The sequence below is a fragment of the Geotrypetes seraphini genome, chromosome 17 (genome assembly GCF_902459505.1).
Source record: "Geotrypetes seraphini chromosome 17, aGeoSer1.1, whole genome shotgun sequence".
Taxonomy (NCBI): domain Eukaryota; kingdom Metazoa; phylum Chordata; class Amphibia; order Gymnophiona; family Dermophiidae; genus Geotrypetes; species Geotrypetes seraphini.
The window spans coordinates 248,492-275,520 of record NC_047100.1 but is presented as its reverse complement, the minus strand read 5'-3'; the positions used below and the strand labels follow the sequence as shown (position 1 = coordinate 275,520).

The window sequence follows — 27,029 nt, the reverse complement described above, 5'->3', positions numbered from 1 at the left end:
AATCACCCGCTCGGTAAAGAAGTATTTCCTGGTGTCTCCATGCAATCTTCCCCCCATGAGTTTCAGCGGATGCCCTCTTGTCGCTGTGGGACCCTTTAGAAAAAAGATTTCTTCCTCCACTTCAATTCGTCCCGTGACATATTTGAATGTTTCTATCATGTTCCCCCTTTCTCTGCGCTTCTCGAGAGAATATAAGCGCAGCCTGGACAGACGTTCTTCATATGGGATGTCTTTAAGTCCTGATACCATCCTAGTGGCCATTCTCTGGATCGACTCCATCCTCTTCACATCCTTCCGATAATGCGGCCTCCAAAACTGGACACAGTACTCCAGATGGGGTCTCACCATGGCCATGTATAGCGGCATTATGACTTCAGGCTTTCGGCTGATATAGCTCCTTCTGATGCACCCCAGCATTTGTCTGGCCTTTGCTGAAGCTTTCTCCACCTGATTGGCAGCCTTCATATCTTCCCTAATGAGGACTCCCAGGTCCCTTTCTGCAGTAGTTCTTGTTAAGTTTTTTTTTTTTTTTTTTTGTAAGTTCTTGTTGTAATACATCTTGGATAATTCTTTTGTAATCTGCCTTGAACTGCAAGGTAATGGCGGAATAGAAATCCCTAATGTAATGTAACTATTTTTTCTGAGGCCCTCCAAGTACCTACAAATCCAAAATGTGGCTCTGCAAAGGGTTTGAGTTTGAGACCACTGCGTTAGAGCATTCACAGCTACAGAGAGAGCTTTCTCCCTTCCCCCTCGCCAGGTTGAGGAGGTGTGGCTTGGAGTGAGAGCCACAGGGGAGGAGGGGCAGGGAGAGCCTCAGAGAAAGCAGTGCTTGTCTCCCCAGCTGAACTCTGATGAGGAAAGAGACTGGGAAATGGTGGACGCTTCAGGGGTGCATTCCACTACAGCTGAGAGGAAGCAGTGGATACTTGTGAGCCTTTTGTTCCAGAATTGAGAATGGAAGCCAAGGACACAAGCGTTGTGAGTTTTTGTTTTTTGATTATTACATTTTGCCAGGAAGTTTTTGGCTCTGCTTTATTTTTGTTTGACCTACCAGTGTTAAATTGTATGTGTTGCGAAGAAGGATTTAAGCCTTGAACTCGTATTTCAAAGTACATTTGCTCTGCTAAGCCCTGCTGGAGGCTTCTCAGCCAGTGATAAGGCTGAACTGGGAAACGTCCATTTGAATGTGCTTTCTACTGTATGCATTCGCTGTGGAAATATAAGAGTTGGTGAACTAACCTGCTTACAAGCTCTCCTGGGGTCTTGCCCAGTAAAAAGGAAGAATCTATCTAGAAGATTCCTTTTGTCTTTTGAAAACTATTTTGCTCCTTTTGTAATATAAGAGTAATGCTATTGCAATTCTAGCAGTACTATGTTGGTGAAGAGAACTGGTAAAGTGAAGACTAAAAGCCCAGACAGTGTTTTGTGGTTTTGTTTTGAGCTAGAGCCAGACTATATAGTTGGTGAAGCCAGTGTGGCCAGGTTGGCTCAGAGCTTTGGCTGTATTGAAAAGTTATTGTCACCTGTTGACCAGGGGTCAGAAATAAAAGTACAAATTTTGGTGCATTCCTGGGTATGTGTTTTCCTTGCCTGGTGCCTAGAGAAGAGCCTGAAGGATTCCTTGGTAGGAAGGAACATACCAAGTCTGTATCTGTCATAGAAAGCCCGGTTTGCTGCGTCTTATCAGGAACTGCGGTTGCGACAGGGGTTATAGTAGTCGAATACTATCGTATTGAGAGGGACGACTCCTCCAAGTTGACGGTTATAGAGAAATCAAATGGATGCCATATTTGCAATCTCTCCCCACGCTTCAGAGGTGTAATTTCCTTACTGTGAGCTGTATTGTTAGTGATTTTTCTTTTTGGGGGTATCAGGGAGGGGGTTTGGATATGGGATAGGTGATGTTGTTCCATATCTGTATAATAATTGCATAATGCATTTTGACTTCTCTGTATTGGCACTTACTATGTTGCTTTCTTTAACATAAAGTACCAGAGTCATTCATCACCAGCTGTGAGAGGGCTTCTTTGGTTGTAAATTCAGTTAAAAGTTCTTGTGTGCATCCTTCAGCTACTAAAGGGTGACTTTCCTAAGCATTTAATCTCATGCATGCCTTGCATTTGAGCCAGAAGAAAAATCTGGCTCTCCCCCTTCAGCAAACGGGCTTTAGATTCTGTTTTCAGAAGAATTGGAAAGGAAGTTGATTGCCTTTTCAAAAAGCAGTTAATATGTGGCTTTTCCTGCAGTATTTCTCCAGAATGATCTGGAACTATGGGAAGAGGATATGAACTGTATGACTGTCTTCTATTGTTTCATACTGTGGATTAAGTTTAAAATTGATGTCTGTCACCATGAGCCTCTGGGACCATGATGTCTCACTAAATGGAAATAAATCAAAAAATGGCAAACTACTTTTTTTTTTTATTTCAGAAAACTAAATCTCTTCAGAGACAAGAGCAACAAAATAGAGAGGGTTATTGTAGAAGCTTTGTGACTCCCATGTGGGGAGCTAAAAACCATTTTAGAAAGGCACTATTTACATGTTGAGATCAGGACTGAAATCGATGTCTGTATTCCCTAGTTCAAGTATGAGGAAAAAGTTCCACTGTAGCTGTTCTACTGCTCAATAGAGGAATGGCCTAGTGGCTAAAGCACCTGAGGTTGTGTGTTTGATCCCCACTGCAGCTCCTTATCACTCTGGGAAAGTTACTTAACACGATCTCCTGTCTCGACCACCTCTGCCAGACCAATCTCCCAATAGAGGTGTCTGGTTTTTAGAAGTGCCCATTTCTACCAGAATTTTACATATTTAAGTTTGTAAAATAGGACTACCCCCCATGGAAACAGAAGCACTTCCACGTGAAGGAAATCGCTGCTAGGAAGAAGTTTTCCCAGTAGTGGTGTTGGATATTTTATCCTGGCAGAAATTTTTGAGGGACCACATTAGTTTGGTACTTTTGGTTTTTCATTATAGTCAATACCGGCAAACTCCTACAGGCATTTTAGAAAAAGTTCTAAGTCAGCAAATCCTTTTTCAAAATACCTTCAGAGCTGAGCACATTTTGTCCTGGAAGAGAGAGAGATGAGAGATGTCCCCGACATTCAAACCAAGAGAGAAATGTCCTGATAATCCCATATTACAATAAATAAAGAAGACATTTGAATTCAGTGAGCTGAAAATCAGTCCCACCTATTTAACTTCCCATTTTATCAAGCTGCGGCAGTAAAAGCTCCAACGCTCCTATGAGGAAGAAGCGGCCTAGAGGTTAGAACTAAAGCCTCATCACCCTGAAGTTATGGGTTCAAATCCCTTGGGCAAGTCACTTGAACCTCAGTTGCCCCAGGTACATTAGATAGATTGTGGGCCTCCCAGGACAGAGAGGGAAAATGCTCGAGTAGCTGACTATAAACCTCTTAGGTGGTGTATAAATACATAAAAAGTTAGATTCCTTTTACACAGAAACAGCCAGAGCTTCCTATTTTAGTAGCTGTGGTCCATCTTTACCCCATGGAGTTATTAATAGCCAATCAGATGAGTTCTGCATCCTGTTCTCATCTCCTAACATCTACTGTTTCACTACGATAGAACAATTTAATTATCTGCTAAACAAACATGTTTGCAGGTATTGACTTTTGCTATAATCAGAGGGAAACTGGATTCACTTTGGTCAATATTAGATTTGGAAGTCAATAAACCATTTACTAGTCCCTAATGGGCTCTTTGTGTAGCCCAGGTAATAGAAGCGAACATGTGAGAATCTTAGAACTGGACTAGCAGGGCAGGTCCAAGGTGGGGAGTCTCAATGCTCACTTCTAGGGCGATGGCTCAGGGACACAACTGTCAATCCAACTAGAATTTAGATTAGTAATTGCCAAAACCCTGCCTTCTGAGTTCTTCAGTTGGTGGCTCTCAGGACATTTATACTATATAAATAGCATAAAAATAACGTCTGTCCCACTTTTCAAGGGGACGACCAGCATTTCTTGAAAGTACAGAATTTCCAACTCACCATAAAAATAATCTTAGCACTTTTATCATCTCATCCGTTATTGCTGCCTTCAGAGTATGAGAAACAGCAGGAGACTGGAGAACATAAGAATTGCCACTGCTGGGTCAGACCAGTGGTCCATCCTGCCCGGCAGTCCACTCACGCAGCGGCCCCCAGGTCAAAGACCAGTGCTCTAAATGAGTCCAGCCTCACTTGCGTACGTCCCAGCAGCTTAGTCTTGAAACCCTAGAGGGTGTTTTCTCTTACAACAGACTCCGGAAGAGCGTTCCAGCTCTCCACCACTCTCTGGGTAAAGAAGAACTTCCTTACGTTTGTGCGGAATCTATCCCCTTTCAACTTTAGAGAATGCTCTCTCGTTCTCCCTACCTTGGAGAGTGTGAACAGTCTGTCTTTCTCTACTAAGTCTATTCCCTTCAGTATTTTGAATGTTTTGATCATGTCTCCTCTCAGTTTCCTTTTTTCAAGGGAGAAGAGGCCCAGTTTCTCCAATCTCTCACTGTATGGCAACTCCTCCAGCCCCTTAACCATTTTAGTTGCTCTTCTCTGGACCCTTTTGAGTAGTACCGTGTCCTTCTTCATGTACGACGACCAGTGCTGGACGCAGTACTCCAGGTGAGGATGCACCATGACCAGATACAGTGGCATGATAACCTTCTCTGATCTGTTTGTGATCCCCTTCTTTATCATTCCTAGCATTCTGCTTGCCCTTTTCGCCGCCACCGCACATTGCGCGGATGGCTTCATCGACTTGACGATCAGAACTCCCAAGTCCCTTTCCTGGGAGGTCTCTCCAAGTACCGCCCTGGACCTTCTGTACTCGTGCATGAGATTTTTGTTACCGACATGCATCACTTTACACTTATCCACGTTGAACCTCATCTGTCATGTCAATGCCCATTCCTCAAGCCAGATTATGTCACGTTGCAGATCTCTGAATAACTTCATATCATCGGCAAATTTAATCACCTCACTTGTACCTATGTCCAGATCGTTTATAAAGAAAGAGGAGATATGTTTGAGTCATTGTCACATTTTCTATTGCCCATCATATAATGCTCTACCCTACCAAGTCACCTCCTGTGGTATAATATACAGCCTCCAGTGTGCAAAATCCCACCGTTACCATGCTACAAATTCACATGCCAAGTCCACCATGCTACGTTCTACCATGTTAAATGGCATACTGTTGTATTTAATATACCGCCCAAAAAACCTAAGCGGTTTACATAAAACCAAACTTTTATACAAAAGTCTGAATAAGGAAAAACAACATAGCGAAAATGAACATAATGTAAAACTACAATGGATATCAACGGTGGGTTTTGGAGGGTACACCATACAATATAAGCAAGTTATTGTGACATCTCTACCTGGGACTTTTACTGTGAAATTCAGTGCAGAACTTAGACTATCCCTTGTGCTATGCTTAGCTGTGTGAACAGTTTGCTAAGAATGGTGGCTGCCTATTGGAAAACTTGTTTTTGTCCGTTTTCATGTGGACGTATTTATATTCGAGAATGGCCCAAAAAGATAAGATGTACTAAGGACCAAAGCGTCTTCCTTTACCGGATTTCTGGCCATCTTTCAAAACATGCTATCAAATGCCCCTCCATGTGTACAATACACAAATTAGCATGATGAGCTGCAAACCCACTGTGGTAACAGTTGACATGCTTATGTGGTAGTGCGTAACACACTTGATAGTTATCCACTAAGGGGCTTTTTTGTAAACACGAGACAAAGACCCTCCAATGGGACAGTCTGAAATGTCTAATGTTATAAGGTGGAGAAGACAACAGTTAAACTAATGTAGAGAAACAGGTTTACACAAAACCTATTTATATTATGGGTATTTAACTTGAAATGACTAGAAATTCTCACGCCAATTAAATGCTTACCTGAAAGAGCCACTCTTTAAGTTAATTGGAGACAATTAAGTGCTGACCTCATTCCATGAAAGCTAGCAGTGACTTAATTATCTGTAATCCCATTGTGTTAGATATCAACAAAAGCAAACCAAGCCAGTATAGGAGCCATTTAAGTATAGAATCAGTGGTGGGAGAGACTAAATAAAATAACAGCATATGCCTTAATTAGGGATAGCCCAAATCTAACTTATGATTCTTCCTCCTTTTCATCGGATATGTCAAAGACAGGCGACAGTGAGAGGCTGGAACATATTGAGCCCATTAAATGGAAAAATCCAGCTCAACATGGCCACATTGTGCATAAAAAGATACAGCAAATCTCAGGGACAAACACCGGTTCTTTCAGTCATAAAACAAAACAGTAATGTAAAGCGTCTCCCATAAGGTCTCACCCAGAGCATAACAGCATAAGTCTAACCCCATACACAGCCCCAAAGGTGGGTGAAACATGGCCATGTTGCACAATTTTTACCCTTCATCCTTGTGATCTACTTAGGAATGAATTTACACAAAGAAAGTGAATGAAAGTATTCTCCTAGTAGCTCTTTAGTGCTGAAAACATCCTCAATCATTCCCTCTTAAGGAATTTTGTGCAAAGCCCCATCAGGCACTTTGACTTTTTGGGCACTTAAAATGGCCGATTTTCAGTTCTATTTTATTGGAACTTCTACTTACAACCATGGACATTTCAATATATGGGGGCAACTGTCTTTTACCCCACAAATACCCGTGGTGGCCCAAAAGGGTTTCTTTATTCTATGACATAATTTCTTTGATGATTCAACCATGTCGACCCTTCCCATGTATTTCTTATTTCCCACTTGGATTATTGCAATGCACTTAAACTTGAAGAGATTACAAAGCTTATAGGATTCCTCGGTAGAGCAAAGCAATTTGACCACATACTTCCCCTCCTGATACAGAAACATTGGTTCGCTATTTGTTCTTGGATTCAATTTAAGATTTTAATTCTGACCTTCATGGCCTTATGTTCCGGTCGCTCCTCTTATATTTCTTCCCTGACAACTCCTTATTCACTGTATTGACATTATGCTCACTAATTGATCACCATTTAGTATTACCCCTGCCCACCGACCCCGCTGTAAAGCCCAGTTACAATCTTCACAGCATTTCATCTTCTCTTGCATTCTGGAATTCTTTACCTCCACACCTATGATCAGAATTAAAATTTATGTGTCTTTTAGAGCTTTCCGCAAAACATATCTTATTCAAAAAGCCTATGCAGAGCCTAGCAGGGAATTTGTATAAATTCCGCGTTTACCTCTGACCATAGTACTATGATGTAATGTTGAGTGAAAGGGATATTGTTCACCCTCTCCAAGGTGAAGAGAACAAGAGGGCACTCGCTAAAGTTAGAAGGGAAAAGATTTCTTACAAATGTAATGAAGTTCTTCACCTAGAGTGTGTAAAAATCTGGAACGCTATTCAGAGGCTGTTTTAGGGAAAAGCACCCTTCAGGGATTCAAGACAGTGTAATTACTTACCTGTAACGTAGGTTCTCCGTGGACAGCAGGATAGTCAGTCACATATGTGTGTTGTCCCAACAGCTCCCAATTTGCGGATAAGCTCTCCAATAGCTCAGAGAGATTTTTTTTTTTTTTCTCTGAGGTAAGTTGCCTGGATAGGGCATTGAATGGAGTTGGTGAACTCCCACATGTGGCAAGCTTCCTTGCATAGCGAGGTTGACCCTGTCCCTCCCTGCTTGTTGATGTAGTGCATGGCCACCTGGTTTTCTGTTTGGGTGAGGACTGCCCTGCCTGTTTGACGGTTTTGAGGGCATTCCCTATGGCCCTGAGCTCCAGAAGGTAGATATGGAGTGAGGACGCCTGTGCGAGGATCGAGATGGTGTGTCCCCCTTCCATGTTTGGAGGCATCAATGGTGGCCACCAGCTGGTGAGGTGGTGGTCTGGTTTCCCTTTCGCTAAGTTATCTCGGGCCGTTCACCAGTGAAGCATCTTGTGTATGGGCTGGCGAATGGGTATCTGGGTGGTCAGAGGTTGGGTACACTGGTCCCAGTGACGTCTGAGCTGCCCTTTCAGGGATCTCATGTGTAGTCTGGTGTGCTGCACAACAAAGACCGCAGCCGAGACACAGGAGGGAGCGTGCTGACGATGAGCTGCTGGCAGGGATGCACTGGGCCAGGGATGTCATGGCGTCGATCTGGTAGTCCCGTAGGACGGCCTTGGTCTGTGTGGTGTCGCTGACTGCCCAGATGAACAATATCCCCTGGGTGGGTATCAGGTGGGATTTCATGTAGTTGATGAGGAACCCCAGTTCTTGGAGGAGGGTTATGGTGGTTGTCGGGGCTGCCAGCTGTCGAGATAAGATAGGATGGGCACCCCTTGAAGGCGAGGATGTGCCACTGCCACGCACTTTGTGAACGCTCTTGGCCGTTGAGAGTACAAGGGGCAGGACCTTGTACTGGAGGTGTCTGTCTTGGCTTTAGAAGCGACGATGCCTCCTGTGGGCTGGATGCATGGGATACTAGCCAATACTCGGGCTGAAACAGGGCCAAGACTGTACCCAGAGAGTGCATCTGGACCTTGTTGTATGCACCTGTTGAGCTTGCAGAGATCCAGGAACAAGCGTTGTCCTTGTCCATGGTGACGCGGGGGTTCCTGGAGTAGAAACCCCTTGGTGATCTCCTCTGTTCGTCACCGCCTCTATTGATTCTGCCGAAGCAGGTCCTCTCCTTGCATGTCCTTTACAAGCTGAGGTCTGCAGGTCCCCTCCGAGGGAAAGAAGCATGGGAGTTTCTTTCTCCTTAGATTCAGATTGGGAGGAGGGTGGGGCAGAGCCCTCGGGGCTGCAAAAGATTATCAGAGGTTTTCCCAAAAACAAGCAGATAGGACTTACCTTTGGGGCTGGATGGGGAACCCCGATCGTCTCCCTGCAGAGGCTGGCTGTACACGGCAGCATGCAGGCTGGAGGCGAAAACCCCAATCTGCTGATTGCAGAGGCTGGCTTTATGCGGCAACATGCAAAAACTCCGGGGGAGATCTCTCAGTCTGGAGGACGAAAACCCCGATCTGCTGACCGCAGAGGCTGGCTTTACGCGGCAGCATGCAGTGACTCCTGGAGAGATCTCTCGGTCTGGTGAGGCTCCTATCGGCTGCCCAGCAGAGGCTGGCTGTAAGCGGCAACATGCATGGACTCCTGGAGAGATCTCTCGGTCTGGTGAGACTCCTATCGGCTGCCCTGCAGAGGCTGGCTGTAAGCGGCAACATGCAGGGACTCTGGGAGATATTTCTCTACCGGGCCGAGTGCAGGCGGGGGGATTAGCTGAGCCAGGGCATCCTGGAGGCTCCTTGCCGCTGTAGCTTGTGGATCCCCCGCTGCTGCATTCTGATGAAGATGGCTGTTGGAGGAAGATTCTCGGGCCTCACTTCTCTTCTTCAAGTCTCTCAGTGCCCTCTTCCTTAGCTTGCGTGCACGTGGAGACATGTGCGCACAATGCAAGCAACATGGAAACCTCGTGCGCCGGATCCAATCAGTGGGCGCACAATTCATGAGGATCCAGTGTGTTCATCCTCCTCCTGCATCCCAGTTGTTTCTTTAGATGATTCAGGCATCTTCAAGTTGATGAGTAGAAAAGTTGTAATGGAGAGCTGTAGAAAATCCGACCGATGGGAACGGGCGGAAACTAAAGACTGGGGATTAGGGGGAAGCAGGGGGAAATGGGTAGGGCTCGGGCATGCCCAGTGGGGCCCGGGCACTGCACGTGCTCAGAGAAAAAAAAAAAAAAAAAAATCTCTCTGAGCTATTGGAGAGCTTATCCGCAAATTGGGAGCTGTTGGGACAAAACCCTTATGTGGCTGATTCATCCTGCTTGTCCTAGGAGAAATCAAGATTATTATTATTATTATTTTTTTTTTTGGCATGGTAACTTCCATGGAGAAATGTTCTAGTTCCGATCTGCACGTTGTGGGGAGGTAGAATATCAACTTTTCTTGTACTTTCTTTCTCATTTTGATCCTTTGTGTTTTTGCTGAAAAGATGTGGTTCTTTGAGTTTGTCTGGCAGAATCTATTGTTTTGCTTTAAACATGGCTGACCTGGGCCTGAAAGGCTCTGCTGTCATTTACTACGTTACTGAAGCTACAATCCTCTAAGAAGCTGCTGCCATAGGCAGCTGGCCAGTCTTGCCTAATGCCCCACCCCCATTTTGGATGCACCAGCTCACTCTTCCCCTCAGCCATTTCTTCTCCAAGCTGAAGAGCCCTAAATGAAAGTCACAATCAAGAATCATTTTGCTTTCCCGCCTCTTTCAGCTTTTCTAATTATGTTCTATCTTTTTTGGTGTGTGGGGACCGGAATTGCACGCAAGGTAGATCTCGGGGAAGTCACTGCTTATCCCTGGGATCAGAAGCATGAAATGTTGCTACGTTTTGGACCTAGATCGTCCCCTGTTGGAAGCAAGTTACCGGGCTCAATTGAGACCATTGTTCCGACCCAGTATGGCAAATCTTATGTCCACACCAGGTCTTCTAGGTCTGCCAATTGTCTCAGGCATTCTAGGGAAGTTGTAGGTGTTACACATTAAAGCCTGGCTTCACTCTCTCGGTGTAGAACAAAACGGAGGCCTGTGATGCATTGCTCATGTCTTAAGAATGGGCTGGAGAGCGGTGGGCTCCTGGAACCCCCAAGGGTCTAACCTTCCCTTTCTGGGACACAGGACAGATCCGGCAAGTTGATCTCTCTTGTTACAGACGGTGTTTGTAAAGGAAACAGATGAGCCCAGAGCTGAGATATCGCCACTTCTTCTTTCAGCTTCTGAAGGGTAAGTTAACAGGATCTTAGGTTCAGAGCAAGCCCGGAAGCTACAGGGATGGAGCACATTTCCATACACTAGATAGTTTTCTGTCCCTGGAGAGCTGACAGTCTGAGCTTCTACCTGATGCAATAGAGGGTTACGTGACCTTCTTAAAATAACCAGGAGCAGCAGTGGGATCTCAGCCCACGGCACGAACCATACGCTCCAGAGTTCATTCCAAGAAGCAAGATCTGGCTTTGGATGCAGAGCAGATACAGTTTCATGGAGAGATAACAACAGGGTAGCCAGGCAAGGGGCACAAAACACGAGATGAAAGTCACTCCTCCTCCTGTACATAAATACTGGGCACCAGGAGTTGGGAAATGTCTGTCCTAGGTGTCCACAAGAACATAAAAAGCGCCGATGGTTCATGGAACCCAATATCCTGTTTCCACAGTAGCCAATCCAGGTCCAGGGCAAGCAGTAGCTTCTCCCATATCTGTCTGAATAGCAGATAATGGACTTTTCCTCCAGGAACTTGCCCAAACCTTTTTTAAAACCAGTTATATTAACCACTCTTACCACATCCTCTAGCAACGTGCAACTATTCTCTAAGTGGAAAAAAAAGTATTTCTCGAACTTTGAGTGTCCCCTAGTCTTTGTAAAATTTGAAGGACCAAGATGATAAAGGGGATGTATGAGGAAAGACTAAAGAGATTAGGGCTCTTCAGTCTGGAAGAGACGGCTGAGGAGAGATAGTACTGAAGTCTACAAAATCCCGAGTGGTGTAGAACGGGTACAAGGGGTCAGTTTTTTATTCCTTCAAAAATGACAAGTACTGCAGGCTGATAACACTGGTCAACAAGCATTTTGCTACTGGAGTTCAGTCACCTGACTCTAAATCTGAAAACAGTTTTCGTCTATCCCAGGAAGCCCTGACGCAGGCTGGCCATCGTCGGCTTTGGCTGAGCAGACTTGCCACAAGAGCAGCCAGTGTGTATGAAAGACACGTGGGCTGATCTCGCACAGCGCCGGGAAAGATAAGTGTTTATCCTAACAGTATACTCGCACACAATCCAGTCGCAGTCCAATTACATTAGCGGGAGGCGATTTTATGGTTGCTCCCGACACAGGAGTTTACAGCAGGGCTCGCAGCGCATGTGGATGGAAATTCATTGAAATATTTGAAAAGTATTTATTATAGAAAACTGAAGATAGGAATACTTGGAAGAGGGTTTTTTTATGCCGATGAGGTAACTCTGAGGGCTCCTTTTACAAAGGCACACTAGCGGTTTAACGCATGTAATGCTAGCCGCTACCGTCTCCTTTTAAGCAGGCAGTAGTTTTTGGCCAGCGCGTGATTAAAAGTCGAACGCGTTAACCCCGCTAGCGAGCTTTTGTAAAAGGAGCCCTAAGAGTAGCCTGAATGCTTCCAAAATTAGCAGCAGGCCCGAGTCTGAGGCTTTTTCTCCCCCTTCACAAGATTCCTGAAGCCTAGTAGTGGCGTTTTGAGTTTTAAGTCCACAGTGCGTTGTTGAGCCTTAGGATTGGCACTAAGAGTTTTTGGATTATTAGAGTCCCTTTGTGTTTGTGAGGTATCAAGTCACCTAATTCCCCACTAGACAGACAGGGGTATTTCAATACTCAAAAAAAAGAATCTAGGCAGATTGTGTGTGGAGTGCCTTTTCTTATTTTAATGTTGTGACAAATTTGAAGAAACGTGCTTACTTGGGACTGCAATTTTGCCCTCTCTGTGGCTAGGAAGGCTCTTGTCTCGATACATCCATCTGGCTGGCTCTGATGCTTCCTATTTGCATTGTATTTCAGCTTTCTTTTAAGTGTGTTTATATGTTATCAAGCTGCTTTCTTAAATACTAAAAGAAACTTGAAACTACATAATCAGTTCACTAATGATAAACCCCCAAACATCCCTCTTTCTTTATCCAGGTGCCAGTCTAAATATCCAGCGGACCCGAATATTCAATGCTGAGGTATGAATTAGATCAAAGCCTCTAGAATCAGCCACTGCAGTATCAATTTTCAATGCCTAGTTCAATAGTCCTGACTGGGCCAAACCTGAATATTCAGTGGCCCACTGCACTACTAGTTAAACTAAACTAAACCTTAAGTTTGTATACCGCATCATCTCCATAAAGATAGAGCTTTACAGGTAAATTCAATAAATGAGGGAAGGACATGATAAGAAATTAGAGGTTATGAAGAGGATACCTAGCTTTACATTTTCAATAGATCGCTTGACGTTTTGGAGAAAAGCCAGGTTTTTGGAATAATTGGAATGAGCCTAGGTTCCGCAGCAGGGCAGGGAGGTTATTCCAAAGCTCAGTGAATTTGAAAAAAAGGGATTTCCCTAATTTACCTGCATACATGACGCCTTTTAATGAGAATGAGAAAGAGAAAAAAAGAAGAGAAAGAGAGAAAAAAAAGAGAGAGAGAAAAAAAGAGACACAAAGAGAGAGAGAAAAGAGAGGAAGAGAGAAAAAAAAAAGAGAGGAAGAGAAACTAAACTAAACTAAACCTTAAGTTTGTATACCGCATCATCTCCATAAAGATAGAGCTCGGCACGGTTTACAGGTAAATTCAATAAATGAGGGAAGGACATGATAAGAAATTAGAGGTTATGAAGAGGATACCTAGCTTTACATTTTCAATAGTTAGCTTGACGTTTTGGAGAAAAGCCAGGTTTTTGGAATAATTGGAATGAGCCTAGGTTCTGCAGCGGGGCAGGGAGGTTAAAAGGGATTTCCCTAATTTCCCTGCATACATGACGCCTTTTAACAAGGGGAAAGATAGTTTGAGTCTATGGGCGGATCTGGTAGTGTCAGGTCTCAAAGAATTCCAGGATAGTGGAATTAGTTAGTACTTGGATGCTCCGGGTTACTATGCCACCTAAGTAACTATCTGGTTAACTTAGGATAGTAAAAAGGCAAAAGTCCCAGCAAAATGCTGTCTTGTGCCTTAACTTTTCAAAAGAGAAACAATTTGAGTGATTTTGCCAGCTTTAGGTCATTTCTGTTTGATAGTTGTCATAAAGTCGGTAAGTTCAAAAGGTCCCTGTCTCCTCTGCAATTCCATACATGGCCTATTGAAAATGACTTCCTGTCTAAGCCATGCTCTCGGCAACTTTAAACATCAGATTGTTTTTAATGTACAAAACTCCCTCATGAGCAAAAGCATTTACTTTCTAATGAAATCTCACCCAGTTCTGACTGAGATGTCTTCAGGCACTTAGCAGATATCAATCGAAGAGATAAGAGACAGGATTTAATTGCAGCTTCCTGCTGACTTTCTGGAGTCTCGGAGAGCATTCCAAAAATTGGTTTATGTCCTTCTGTTAACACTTGAGAAGCAATGGACCACAGAACCAAACCGAACAGAGGAGCAAACCATAACCTCAGCACAACAACTGAGACCAGTAAGCCGAGGTGGGAAAGGCAGGAACAGTGAAGCCCTTGAAGTCTTGTAATCGCTCCAGGCCACACTGGCGGAGTTTGCAATCACAGATCTCTCCCTACACTAGAAGTATTTCTCCAAACTATTGTGTTAGCTTACTGGAGCATCTCAATGTTCTCTTTACATTCAAAGGAATTGAATTAGCAGTTGAGGTAATCCGGCTTCTGCACATTTCATAAGCAAGAAATCCATATGCAAGCAGGAATGGTGTCAGCTGTGATCTGCCAGCACCATTTGTGTCAGGGTCTGGAGGGGTTTCATTTCAAAAGACCCCCTTCCCTTCCCCCCTCCCCCAAACTCCAGAATTGAAGGAGGAGCTTCAGACAAAATTCTGTCCAGACTTCTAGTTTTACTGATTTGCTAAGTACTGGATTTAGACTGATGGATAATCCATTGACCATTCCCTTTCTTTGTCTAATTTATATATTGTAACTTTTAAGAACATAAGAATTGCCGCTGTTGGGTCAGACCGGTGGTCCATCATGCCCAGCAGTCCGCTCACGCGGCGGCCCTCTGGTCAAAGACCAGCGCCCTAACTGAGACTAGCCCTACTTGTTCAGCAAGAACTTGTCTTGAATCCCTGGAGGGTGTTTTCCCCTATAACAGCCTCCGGAAGAGCGTTCTAGCTTTCTACCACTCTCTGGGTGAAGAAGAACTTCTTTACGTTTGTACGAAATCTATCCCCTTTCAACTTTAGAGAGTGCCCTCTCGTTCTCCCTACCTTGGAGAGGGTGAACAACCTGTCCTTATCTACTAAGTCTATTCACCTCAGTACCTTCTGTATGATGTTTTATTAATTTTTATTTTCTTTAAACATAGAAACAGAGAGAAATGAAAGCAGATACAAGAGCATATGGCCTATCTGCTCTGCCTAATCATGCCACCGATAATCCCCTCCTCTCTCTTAGTGATCCAACATACTTGACCCAAGCTTTCTTGAATTCAGATACACCTTTTGTCTCCACCACCTCCACTGGGAGGCCATTCCAAGCATTCAACACCCTTTCTGTGAAAAAGTACTTCCTTAGATTACTCCGGAGCCTCTCACCTCTTTACTTCATCCTAGGCCCTCTCGTTCCAGAGCTTCCTTTCAAATGAAAGAGACATCACGTAGGTATTTAAACGTCTCTCTCATATCTCCCTTCTCCCGCCTTTCCTCTTAAAGGATACACATTGAGATCTTTAAGTCTGTCCCCATACGCCTTATGACGAAGACCACAAACCATTTTAGTAGCCTTCCTCTGGACTGATTCCATCCTGTTTATATCATTTTGAAGGTGTGGTCTCCATGGCTGCCAGTGTTAATGCTGTTTACATTAATTGCTAGTTAACATTTGTGCTAACAGTGCTTAATTAAGAGCACAAAAAAAAAAAAGACAACTGAGAAGATATATAAAAGAAGTTTCCAAAATCATGATTGGTGTGGAAAGATTAAATAGGGGAAAAGTTTTCCTTTTCAATTTGCATTCCAGCTAAATATCTACATTGGGTTTTGAGTGATCCATTAAGTTGCATATACTATTTATTTATTTAAAAATATATATACCATCTAAAAGCTATAGGATTTACAGTAATAAATCACACCAGAGGGTGTGATAGGACAGAGTACGGTTTTGGGGTTCAAGAAGGGATTAGATGATTTCCTGAAGGAAAAGGGGCTAGAAGGGTATAGATAGAGGATTACTATACAGGTCCTGGACCTGATGGGCCGCCGTGTGAGCGGATTGCTGGGCACGATGGACCTCTGGTCTGACCCAGCAGAGGCACTTCTTATGTTCTTATGTTCTTACACAGAAAATAGACATCACAAAATAAAATTTAAAAATCTTCATTCTTAAATAATTTCTTCTGCTCCAAAATCCATCCAATACATTACAGGAATGCTGTAACAAACATTGAGCATAGTTGTAAATGCCCTACCAAAGCTTTCCAGCAGCAATAAAAAAAGTCAACATCCATAACCAGCCTAGCGTTACAGTAGTCTAATCTTGACAAACTTTGTAAATATATACCTGAGCGACACTGTCCCTTGGCACCTCTAGTTTGCATAGTCAAGTTACCCCCGCTCCAGGAGGGAGACTTTTTGGTCATCCCAATTCAATGTGCCATAATGCACCCAGACAGGGTTGCCGAAGTCCAGGACTAGTTCAGAATCTCTCTCCTAAAATTGAATAACTTGGCAGCTTTCCAGCTTTCAGCATTAAGGTTCTTCATTTGAGACGTGCTTGCAGAGTCCTCCTTCTCAACTCTGCTACTTCTGGAAAAGTGAAATGTTGAAGGGGGAGGGGGCCTCACAAATATACTGTATGTTTGCTTAGGACCAATGTACTGTTGATATGGCCCTGCTGCTCCTGGGGGTATAAAATCTAGCCTGTGACCTGCTGTTCTTTAACTTGTTGATCTGGCTTCTTACATCTTCTAGGTTCACAGAGATTTCTTTCAGTTTCTCCATTGGGTAACTCCTAAATACCATTTCTGGCACTGGCAACTCTCTTACATCCTCCTCAGTAAAGTATGAAGCAAAGAATTGATTTAGGGGGGTCATTTTCAAAGCACTTAGGCACCCAAAGTACCTAAGTGCTTTGAAAATGAACCCCATAGTCTCTCTGCTGTAGAGAATGACACAGTGACAAAATTCATCACCATCCCCGTTCCCGCGGATAACCGTGGGAAACCATCCCATGTCCTTCTTTAGTGTCTATCTCTACCTCTGTCCTTCTACACCAGCATTCTTCAATGCAAGGCTTGAGGGTCAGTGGCTAGAAATCATCCCATATTCTTCTTTAGTGTCTATCTCAACCTCTGTCCGTCTACAAAATCATGAAGGGCATAGAGAGAGTAGAGAGGGACAGATTCTTCAAACTTTCGAAAAATAAAAGAAAAGAGGGCATTCTGAAAAGTTGAAAGGGGACAGATTCAAAACGAATGCTAGAAAGTTCTTCTTTACCCAACGTGTGGTGGACAGTTGGAATGCGCTTCCAGAGGGCGTAATAGGGCAGAGTACAGTACTGGTGTTAAAGAAAAGATTGGATAATTTCCCGCTGGAAAAGGGGATAGAGGGGTATAGATAGAGGATTACTGCACAGGTCCTGGACCTGTTGGGCTGCCTCGTGAACGAACTGCTGGGCACGATGGACCTCAGGTCTGACCCAGCGGAGGGATTGCTTATGTTCTTATGTACACCAGCATTCTTCAATGCATAATCCCAAAAAGTAGATACTGTAGTTTCCATGCTACTTACCTCAAGGGATAAGCAGATGCTTATCTTAAATCTAGCTTAATAGAGATTTGGACTTTACCTCTAGGAATTTGTCCAGACTTAAATTACAAACAGGTGGGTGAACTGCTTCTACCATATCTTCTGGCAATGAGTTCCAGAACGTAACTATGCACTGAGTACAAACATATTTTCTCCAAATTTCAATAGTAATTCTGAACAAGTTTGTGTTATCTGGATCATTTCAGTTATATATTTATTTCCATATTCTTAGATAAATTAAACTTCACAGTATAGATCAATAATTCAAACATAGAATCGTTGCAACATGAAAAATTTAAATTTAGCAAGAACCTTTGCAGCTCACGTCAACACTATATAGTTCAATAAATGACGGTTACAATATTTAATAAACCAACACTCTATGACAAAAATACTTTCAAAATACCTGTTTCTCAGACATCACTGGAAATCTCTACGATAAAATCAACAGACTTCAACCAATATACGCCAAGATCACGGGTTAGTTATTCCCTCTCTTAGGAGAGCGAGATGGGACGCTACTCGACCTAAAGCCTTTTAAAAAAATGATTATTATGCCCCGTCTTATAGAATCAGTTTCCACAACATATTTGATTGGAAGAGAACTTTAAAACTTTTTTCACTCAAGCTTTCAGTATAAATGTATCTGAGGGACACATTTCCGGATTCCTCATAGTTTTAGTGGACAGGGGGTGATTGAGAGATAGGTCCATCTTGTTTTTATTATGGTCTTTCTCCTTTTGGGTAACTAATTTTCCTATTCAATTGCATATCTTAGCTTTTGTGAACCGCATAGAACTTCACGGTCCTGTGGTATATAAACTGATTGTTATGTTATTGTACACTACTGTGGTTTATAATATGCTAAAGCAGAATCTTAACTTTATCCTACACAAACATTGTCTCTGTAGCCTTCGGGAGTGGACCGCACATTCTGTCCAGGAGGTCAGTACAGGAAACTTCCTGAATTCCAGAGCAATTCTCTGTGGTTTCATCTCTCACAGACAAAGTCCATATTTCAGAAAGAGACAAAACACAGCAAGACCCATGAATGCAAGAGTTCAGCAGATAAAATCCTGGATTGGCAATACTTTGGAAAGAACATGAATTCTGTGTTACAATCACTAAGACAAACGGAAAGCAAAAATGATTTCAAAGCTCTTGTGCCTCACTTGTGAGACTGTCCCTCCCCAGACACCTCAACCCTTGAAATGAATCTCAAAATACAAAGGGACCCGGTGTTCAGCGGCTCCAGATGCAGAACGTACATCAATCGAAAGGAAAGTTTAAATTACAGCCCTGGGATTTAGGGCAGAAAAAGCTTCCCATTACGCCATTAGCGACCATCTTCCAGATCTGCCCTTCCTAAGCCCTGATCTTGCATGGCAGGGGCAGCGTCGAGCTAAGCGGGGCTTTGTTAAGTGGAGCAGGACGAGGAGGAAGAAGTAAACTTTGGGGCTGAGCTGGGGAGCCCCTGAAATCGCAAGAGGCTGAGATGCAGTCTTACCTTTGACGCTGCAGGCATCTGAGCCCGGCTGGATCCCACGGCTCTGGCTTTCAGCATCGGCAATTTGGGGCGAGTAAAGCCCACCCTCCGGTAGCTGAGCAGGGAGGGAGGGACCCACGGCAGCCTCCTGCCAAAGTGAGCCCCTGAACTAAGACTGGCTCTCCTCCTGGCTTGGGTAGATTGCAGGATCACTCTGCTCCGTCTCCCTAGGAATTCCCTTGCAGCAGCTTTGCTTCCCTGGATCTAACTTCTCAGCCTTGTCTCCTTCCTAAAGCAGGATGCACGCATTATTTCTAGCCTTTGAAGGGATTCTGGCCACAGAGCTGGACAAAAGTGGCCAACTGCCTCCAGAGAGTTACCTCTGACCACTATCAGCAGCAATATAGCAAACTGGGTTCAAATCCCGGTTCGCAATGCTCTGTTTTGTTAGACAGCAGTGTGAAGAATAGATGCAAAAAACCTGAGGGAAATATCTAAAATAGAGGAGGCAAATAATGTTGGATCAACTGCCCATAGGCTCGAATCGTAGAATCTTCACCCTCCTAAATGTTTGAATCTAAACCCTGAATAGACATCTGTGCGTTTAGAAAGACGCTAATTTCATTTTCCAAGTTGCAATTGAATCGCTGCTTGGGCAAAGCAGAGGAAAAACCACGTCCCTATCCTCAGAGATAAAGAATAGTCTGCAAATACTGGCCTAACCTCACAAAGATGAAACTGCTGAGAGTGCAAGCGGAAAATAAAAGAACCGAAAGATTCAGTATAAATTAAGCAACCATTCAATAGGACAACTGGGCTGATAACGGGGGAAGCCCAGTTCAAATCCCCTTGCGATGGAGGACAAGTCACTTAACCTCTTTTACCGAATTAGGGTAAAATCTACTGTGATCTAGTTTCTGGGCTTTTTCTTTTGGCTAATATTTGTATTAGTCCACCGGACCTGCAAAATATTAACACGGAAACACTTACGCCTACAGTTAAGCATCTAGATTAATGCACACAACTTAACCCCTCCTTTACTAAGGCGTAGCGTGGGTGGTAACCTATGAGCATTGGAGCAGTTACCGCTGCTGCCGGCGCTAAAACCTATGCTACGTGTTAGTAAGGGAGAGGGTTAATTTTTTTAATTGGCGCTGAGAATTGAAAGTACCATTTCAAACCAATTAAAAAAATGAATTATCTGGCAGGAGCTTACCACTTAGAAGGGAAGTTGGAGCAGAGTTTAGGTGTGGTAAATTAGGCCAAGAAAATCCTGGCTTAACATGTGTGTTCAGTGTGTCTGTCATAATTAGATTGTAAGCTCTTCTGAGCAGGGTCCTGGTAGGCACCATTTCTACTATTTATGATTTCTAGAGCCCTAACTTTGACATGAGTAGGTGTTGTTTACAGAATCTGGCCCTTACGGCCTTCTGTTTAGGAGGCGCTAAGGGCCCTCCGTGTTAATGATGCGAAATCCCCACACAAAGGGCTAGATTCACTAACCTGCCCAAATCAGAACAATCCGTTTCCGACTCGGAATTCAGGAACCTAAAATATGCAGATGGGGCGATCAGAGGAACGGATCATGTATACGGGTTCATAGACAAAACCGCGCGCTGACAACTGAGCGCAAGACGGAAGCACGCGCCGAAAAAAAAGAGTGTTTTTAGGGGATCTGACGGGGGTTTTGTTGGTGAACCCCCCCACTTTACTTAATACAGATCGCGGCGGCGTTGTGGGGGGTTTGGGGGGTTATAACCGCCCTCATTATACTGGAAACTTAACTGTTTCCCTGTTTTTTAGGAAAAAAGTGAAGTTTTCAGTAAAATGTGGGGGGATACAACCCCCAAATCCCCCACAACACGGCGCGATCTGTATAAAGTAAAGTGTGGGGGATCTCTTTATGCTATATACCACAGTATGGACAAGAAATCGTCTCTAAACTACCACACTCTGGACACAAAATTGTCTCCCTTTATGCTATCTACCATACTCTGGACACAAATGGTCTCTTTTTATACTACCTACCACATTCTGTACACAAGATGGTCTCTCTTTATACTATCTATCACATTCTGGACGCAAAATGGTCTCTCTTTATGCTATCTACCACATTCTGTACACAAGATGGTCTCTCCTTATTCTATTTACCACACTCTGGACACAAAATGGTCTCTCTTTATACTACCTACCACATTCTGTACACAAGATAGTCTCTCTTTATTCTATCTACCACACTCTGGACACAATATGGTCTCTTTTTATACTACCTACCACATTCTGTACACAAGATGGTCTCTCTTTATTCTATCTACCACACTCTGGACACAAAATGGTCTCTCTTTATACTACCTACCACATTCTGTACACAAGATGGTCTCTCTTTATTCTATCTACCACACTCTGGACACAAAATGGTCTCTCTTTATACTACCTACCACATTCTGTACACAAGATGGTCTCTCTTTATTCTATCTACCACACTCTGGACACAAAATAGTCTCTCTTTATACTACCTACCACATTCTATACACAAGATGGTCTCTCTTTATACTATCTATCACATTCTGGACGCAAAATGGTCTCTCTTTATGCTATCTACCACATTCTGTACACAAGATGGTCTCTCCTTATTCTATTTACCACACTCTGGACACAAAATGGTCTCTCTTTATACTACCTACCACATTCTGTACACAAGATAGTCTCTCTTTATTCTATCTACCACACTCTGGACACAAAATGGTCTCTCTTTATACTACCTACCACATTCTGTACACAAGATGGTCTCTCTTTATACTATCTATCACATTCTGGACGCAAAATGGTCTCTCTTTATGCTATCTACCACACTCTGGACAAAAAATTGTCTCTCTTTATACTACCTACCACATTCTGTACACAAGATAGTCTCTCTTTATTTTATCTACCACACTCTGGACACAAAATGGTCTCTCTTTATACTACCTACCACATTCTGTACACAAGATGGTCTCTCTTTATTCTATCTACCACACTCTGGACACAAAATGGTCTCTTTTTATACTACCTACCACATTCTGTACACAAGATGGTCTCTCTTTATTCTATCTACCACACTCTGGACACAATATGGTCTCTTTTTATACTACCTACCACATTCTGTACACAAGATGGTCTCTCTTTATGCTATCTACCACACTCTGGACACAAAATGGTCTCTCTTTATACTACCTACCACATTCTGTACACAAGATGGTCTCTCTTTATTCTATCTACCACACTCTGGACACAAAATGGTCTCTCTTTATGCTACTTACCACATTCTGTACACAAGATGGTCTCTCTTTATTCTATCTAGCACACTCTGGACACAATATGGTCTCTCTTTATGCTATCTACCACACTCTGCACACAAGATGGTCTTTATACTTTCTACCACATTCTGGACACAAAATGGTCTCTATACTATCTAGCAAGGAATAAAGAGATCACAGTAGAATCAGGTAGATTGCGACACGTGTCCCAGAAACATCCATCCTCACAGTTGCACTTATGGAATACGAGCATTGCAGTGAGATGGAACCAGAACCACTAAAGATAACTCATGAGGAAATATTTTTTCACTCAGAATAGTTAAGCTCTGGAACACATTGCCAGAGGTTGTGTTTAGAGCAGATAGCGTAGCTGGTTTTAAGAAAGGTTTGGACAATTTCCTGGAGGAAAAGACATGGAGGAAGCCACTGCTTGCCCTGTTGCTACTCCTTGGGTTTTGGCCAGGTATTAGTGACCTGGATTGGCCACCGTAAGAACAGGCTACTGGGCTTGATGGACCATTGGTCTGACCCAGTAAGGCTGTCAGGCGTGAAACCGCCAAGAACAAACATCCAGCAACCATGGTTGGATGTACACAAGCTGATGGAGGCAGCGCTATGATCTGGGGAATGTTTTTTTTGGTATGGACTGGGTTCATTGATACCTCTGGAAGACACTCTCACTCGATATGGGAATCTCTCCACCTGTACATGTTGATAGTCTTCCATATGGCCAACAGAATTGTTTGCGAGTGGTTTGCAGTGCACAACTAAGACTTCCAGCTACTTCCCTGGCCTCTGAATGCCCCAGACCATAACCTGATTGAGCACATTTGGGACCATGTCAATCAATATGTTTGATGATTGGATTCACCATCACGCACCCGTCAGTCACACTGCAGTTTGTATGGCTCCAGAAAAGCTCAGAATAAGGGGGTTTACATAATTAAGTGGAACAGTACATTTTAGCTCTTGACACAATAGGAGTAGGACAATCCATAGGGGAGCATGGCAATACCGAATAGGACGAGGTGGTCTGAAATTGCAACACTCCCATGGGGTCTGGCTGCTGTCCGGGTCTTCTGCACTATCTTTGCCATTCTAGCTGGATCGCAAATCAACATACATATTCCAATACACAGTATGAAAATAAAACTGAGCTAAACCGCTGCTTTCTCATATTCTCCTTCCGGAATTGATCATGGCAGCCTGAAAGAAACCTTTCCACTCCTACTGGTTTATCCTTTCCTATACTTTATTGTAGTTCACCCCTAGTCCTTCTTTGCCATGTTAGTCCAGTTTGTCTTTGTCATCATGTAATTTTTGACGTGTATTTCCTGATTTTAAATATTTTGTATAATCGCTTAGTATTACGATAGGCGAGAAATTAGGGACAGTATAGGGGGTCTGGGGAGAGTATGGGGGACAGTGTTGAGGAGATGCTGGGGAGATATGGGGGAGTTAGTAAGGGGGAGAATGTAGTGGTTAAAGAGGGGAGATGCTGGGGTCAGCGAGAAGAGATATTGGGAACAGTATAGGAGGACGGGGATAGGGGAGGTACTGGGGACAGTATAGGGGGTCTGTGAAGAGGAGATATTGAGGACAGTATAAGAGAACAGGGGGATGGGGAGGTACTGGGGAGGGTTAGAGATGGGAGATGGGGCAAGGCATGGGGTCAGTGAGGAGGAGATGCTGGGGCGAGTATGGGGTCAGTAAGGAAGAGATACTGGGGGACAGTATGGAGGACAGTGTTGAGGAGATGCTGGGGAGATATGGGGGAGTTAGTAAGGGGGAGAATGTAGTGGTTAAAGAGGGGAGATGCTGGGGTCAGCGAGAAGAGATATTGGGAACAGTATAGGAGGACGGAGATAGGGGAGGTACTGGGGACAGTATAGGGGGTCTGTGAAGAGGAGATATTGAGGACAGTATAAGAGAACAGGGGGATGGGGAGGTACTGGGGGGGTCTGTGAAAAGGAGATTTAGGGGTTAGAGATGGGAGATGGGGAAAGGCATGGGGTCAGTAAGGAAGAGATACTGGGGGACAGTATGGAGGACAGTGTTGAGTTGATGCTGGGGAGATATGGGGTGGTCAGTAAGGGGGAGAATATAGTGGTTAAAGAGGGGAGATGCTAATTTGATAGTTTGTGATTTTTATTTTATTTTATTGTGTTGCTGTGTTTCACTGACTCTTCCTCTGCCCTTTTCACTTATCTGTGCTGTGTTACATGGCTCTAGTCAGAACTCTCTCTCTCACCTGCAGCTTGTCTGCTGACTCTTCTCACACACTGAGGCTCACAGTGTTTCCTCTGCAGCTGCCAGGCTCTGCAAAAACTAATCAAACCCATTCTTCATGAAAGCGGCAGAATATGGAACGTTAGACATTTCTGTATATATCTCAGAGCTCACTAAACCAATGACATCTAAGAGAAGACGGAGAGAAACAAAGAAGATGAAATGAAAATAATTTGATCCACATAAATGCTTTGGCTAAAGAAATAGATGCAAATTCCCAGCTCTAAAAATAAGCACACAGCAGCATTTCAAAATGAAGGGGTGCCAAAGAAAACAAATGAAGAACACTCCCCCCCCCCCCCTTTACACAGTGAAGGATTGTACTCAGCATCCTCTGGCACTTCAGATCTGCTAGTGGCTGGAGGAGGCATATCAGCCGTATGTGTGGCTGGGGGGGTGGGGGATGAAAGGCTAGCTGAGGAATTGCATTGCAAGGGAAACCCATTCGCATCATTCATGCCAGGAAAAGTCGGACACATGTACTAGGTGAATCAGCTTCCCCTCCTGGCGGCGGCTCTTGCACCCCAAAAGGGAAGGAAGAGTCTCGCTTCGATATGTAACAAGCAAACCCAGAACAGAGGCAAGCGAGATGCCTTCCTCAGGGGCCAAATAACACCACTGCAGTACTAGACACTCACGAGACTGACAAACCACCAGAGGAGCTTGGAAGTTTTGGTGACTTTCTTCTACATCTCGCTTGCCTCCTCTCTGTCTTTGGTGGCTCATGCCCAACCTTTCCTCCTCCCTCTCTCTTCCAATCCCTGTATCTACACATTATATTTTTGTAGGTGAACAGAGAAGAGGTCTTCTCCTAACTCTTACCACCACCACCACCACCCTTCCATTTCTGTCTTCTCCAGCATTTACCTTTTGCCTCTTCCCCTTCCTTCCCTTGCAACAGGCCCCTCCTCTCAATCCTTCCCTCAAACTCTATCCTTCTTCCTTCCTCTAGCAACTTCCCCTACCTCTCCTTGTCTGTCTATCAAGATCTAACCCTGCCTTTCAGCTTCCCCTGCCTCTTCCAAGCATCCATCTCATTCTGCTCTTTGCCTTTAAATATGTGGCCCTTTTCCTCTCCTCCTTTATCTGGGTTAATTGAGTGGTGGGAGATGGTGTTGTCACTCTTCCTGCTTTACCTTCGGCTCAAATAAACCAGCAATAGCACATTTAAAACACCTGGTCATGGACTAGCCCTTCTTGATGCTGATATCGTCATACACAAAATGATCATCGAAACATGTTGACCTGCGAGCACAAGTGACACCATTGAAGAGAAGGGAAACTCTGGTGGACCTTCCCAGTTGGCTCCTCTGCCTCAGGGCCAGGACCAGGGCATCCTCACCAGTCATAGTGTTTTGCTCTTCACCTCTGCCATCTGTTTGCTCCCAGGGCTCTGCAGCAGCTTGATTTTGCTAAACCCCAAACTGGCTTTTTAGGCTGTCACCTAAATGAGCTAATGGTAGGGCTCACCTTGGGCAGTTGGCATAACTCAACCTCAAAAACAAATGATCATTGTACAAGATGCAAGACTAGAACAAGGAGGTGCTATTCAGGAGTGGGCAACCTTGATTCTCAAAGACAATGCCTGCAAGTAGGTCTGAGCCATATTCACTGGGGAATTCCTGAAAGGCCACCTGGGTTGTGGCCCTTGAGGACTGAGGCTGCCACCACTGTGCTAATGGAAAATGAAAGTAAGGACCAAAATGAATTAGAGTCTAGTGCAGGAAATCTGATGTGTCTGGTGAATGTTCCATGATATCATTATGTACCAAATACCAGGTCCACACACCCAGAGCCCAAGTGGATGAAAACATTTCTTGTATATGACCCTCTGGCCACCTTCAAGCTTGACACAGAGGCAGAGATGAATGTTTCACCTGCAGGAAAGAAAAGCAGCCAGCATTCTTAAGAAAGGAATTTAACTAAACGTAAATAATGGATGTGCAAAGAAAAGAGAAGAAAATCATTCAAGCTGTAAGTCTGAAAGGTGCCAGGGAATGAAAGAAGAACGAACCCTCAGCGTGGTTTCAAAAGCAGAGATGCATACAAGAGAATAACATGGCGACAGAATTTGTCTCCGTCCCCGCGGGAAACCATCCTGTGCCATTCTTTAGCGTCTATCTCAACCTCAGTCCTTCTACACCAGCATTCTTCAGTTCGAGGCTTGAGGGTCAGTGGATGGAAGCCATCCCGTGTCCTTCTGTAGTGTCTATCTCAACCTCTGTCCTTCTACACCAGCATTCTTCAGTTCGAGGCTTGAGGGTCAGTGGCTGGAAACCATCCCGTGTCCTTCTTTGGTGTCTATCTCAACCTCTGTCCTTCTACACCAGTATTCTTCAGTGCGAGGCTTGAAGGTCAGTGGCAGGAAACCATCCCGTGTCCTTCTTTAGTGTCTATCTCAACCTCTGTCCTACACCAGCATTCTTCAATGCGAAGCTTGAGGGTCAGTGGCGGGAAACCATCCCGTGACCTTCTTTAGTGTCTATCTCAACCTCTGTCCTTCTACACCAGCAT

The 27,029-nt window shown here is 44.0% G+C and overlaps 1 protein-coding gene across 1 annotated transcript in view; it reads right to left on the bottom strand.

Moving 5' to 3' along the window:
- LOC117351095 (contactin-4-like) overlaps window positions 1-19,020 on the bottom strand; it is a 187,888-nt gene extending 168,868 nt beyond the window's left edge. The window contains exon 1 of the mRNA XM_033925860.1: window positions 18,952-19,020. The gene's annotated coding sequence lies outside the window, so the exon portion shown is untranslated. The remainder of the gene's footprint in view (window positions 1-18,951) is intronic.
- Between the last annotated feature and the right edge of the window lie 8,009 nt (window positions 19,021-27,029).